General features: G+C 51.3%; 1 pseudogene; it reads right to left on the reverse strand.

Moving 5' to 3' along the window:
• Window positions 1–341: 341 nt before the first annotated feature.
• On the reverse strand, window positions 342–1,617 carry LOC116547008 (annotated as a pseudogene).
• Window positions 1,618–2,175: the final 558 nt, after the last annotated feature.

Consider the following 2,175-nt stretch of genomic DNA (forward strand, 5'->3'; position numbering starts at 1 on the left):
ACCAGGTGAACAGAAATCATCTGCTAATGCCAGAAACATTAAAATCCTTAATTCAGCTGGAAATAACTATAATTGAGGGCCTTCTTATTAGCTACTTGTTTCCCAATTTAGGGTTGCCTAGCAGGTTAATTTCAACATAACAAAAGGTGTCATCTAGCTGGCTACATCACACACTGGTGACAGGGGCAGGTTTTTGTATTTTTTTTTTTTTAGTAGAGACAGGGTTTCACCATGTTGGTCAGGCTGGTCTTGAGCCCCTGACCTTGTGATCTGCCCCCTTGGCCTCCCAAAGTATTGGGATGACAGGCGTACGCCACCATGCCTGGCCAACAGGGGCAGGTTTAATGAGTTTTGTGTTCAGATCGCTGGGCCTCCTGGCTGCTCTTGTTCATCTCTGCACCTTGGTCCTGAGTATTCTGAGACTCAGTCAGCTGAGGATAAAAGGGACCTACCAGCCAGTTGAGGGGTGTGTTGTTAACAAGATAATCCATCACGTCAGCTAAAGATTTCTCCATTTTCTGCAGCTGCCCCCTGCTGGAAGTGAGGAGGCTGTCAGACACTCCTTAAAGGAGGCAGCACTGCGGAACACCGAGTAGATGTCGCCTGCCACCACCCCCATTGCGGGGCCTGATCTTGGACGTTCTGCTGTCAGCCTTAGATGCTGAACAGGAGGGTGTGGCACGTGGTCTGCAGCTGCTGAGTCAGGCTCCGGGCAGTAGCAAGAGTTTGTGACTCGATGTGCTCAGCACAGTGGACTCATCAGTATCATCGCATCCAGTGCTCCTTCTCCACTCCACCCAGGTGAAGCAGAGCTTACCCTGAGCGTCCTGAATTTTCTGATTGGCACTGTGCATGTTCTTCCTGGCAAATTCAATCAGGTGAACAGCAGAATGGCGATGACAAATGGTCTCTTGGCTTTTTTGCTTAGCTTCTTTAACCCTGCTGAGAGCCTACTGGTAGGCACAGGCGCAAAGCTTGGTAGACGGGGATCCCAGTCTAACAGAACAGCTTGGCTTCTGAACCATACTGAATCCTTCAACTTTTCTTGCTTCTTTTTCTAGTTCTTCCTCAGTGAGAGGGAGGTACCACTCTACCAACAGCTCTGATTTGGTGAGTGCATTTTCCACGCCACTGCTCATGAGCTGCATCAGCCGACTCCCTAGGACTGTGTTAATGCTGCCACTGACCACAGACTTGGTCTTTCCACACTACCAGTCACCGTCCCTTTGCTCTTGTCTGTCACCCCTGTGATCATGCTGGCCACGGAATCCTTGGGCCCAGTTGCAGTAGTCATCACAGCATCTTTGGCCCGAGTCACAGCACCCTGGGCATTTTCAACAACCTCAGTCCTGTCTAGCCCCCTATGGCAATAGGTATCAGCAACTGGAATTTGCGGCTCTAGCTTCTGGATGATGCGCAGAGCACCAGTCATGGCTGCCAAGGTGATGGTCTTCATGCCCTTCTCTGCCATCTCACACACAGACTTCAAGTAGGGATACTGGTCCTTTGTGCTGACATAGGCTGAGGACATGAGCTCATACGTGGAGCTCACCAAGGGCAGGTTGACCACCTGAGCCACCACACTTGGTTGTGGATCACCTGCAACAGATGCCATTTTTCTTTTATTTTTTAAAGATGGGGTTTCACCATGATGGCCAGGCTGGTCTTGAACTCCTGACCTCAGGTGATCCACCCACCTTGGCCTCCCAAAGTGCTAGGATTACCGGCGTGAGCCATTGTGCCCAGCCTGGATGCCATTTTTCTTCCTGGAAAAAGAAATCAATGGACAGCAGCGAAAGGCGAAGAGCAGGCACGCCCCAAAGCCCAATGTGCTTTCTTAACCAGGGAGGGCTCAGTCCCAACTGGAAGGCCATTCCTCTACCCTTTCACCCATTCATTAACAAGTGTTTATTAAGCATCTAGATGGGGCAGGCCCTGTTCTATGGGGCACAGCCTGCTTTTAAACAGGTGAACAAGCAGTCCTGGTGTTAGCCCCATCCTGCCCTCCCTTGTGCTGTTCCCTCCCATTGGATTCGTCGACCTCCAGGCCCTGCAGCAGCTTTAAGCAACGGCTTTCTCTTCCCCTCCAGTCCCCCACCACAGATGGAGTCTGGCTCTGCCGCCCAGGCTGGAGTGTAGTGGTGCAATCTTAGCTCACTGCAACCTCCACACACC

This window comes from Sapajus apella, unplaced genomic scaffold (assembly GCF_009761245.1).
Source record: "Sapajus apella isolate SASKATOON/1434 unplaced genomic scaffold, GSC_monkey_1.0 scaffold1843, whole genome shotgun sequence".
Taxonomy (NCBI): domain Eukaryota; kingdom Metazoa; phylum Chordata; class Mammalia; order Primates; family Cebidae; genus Sapajus; species Sapajus apella.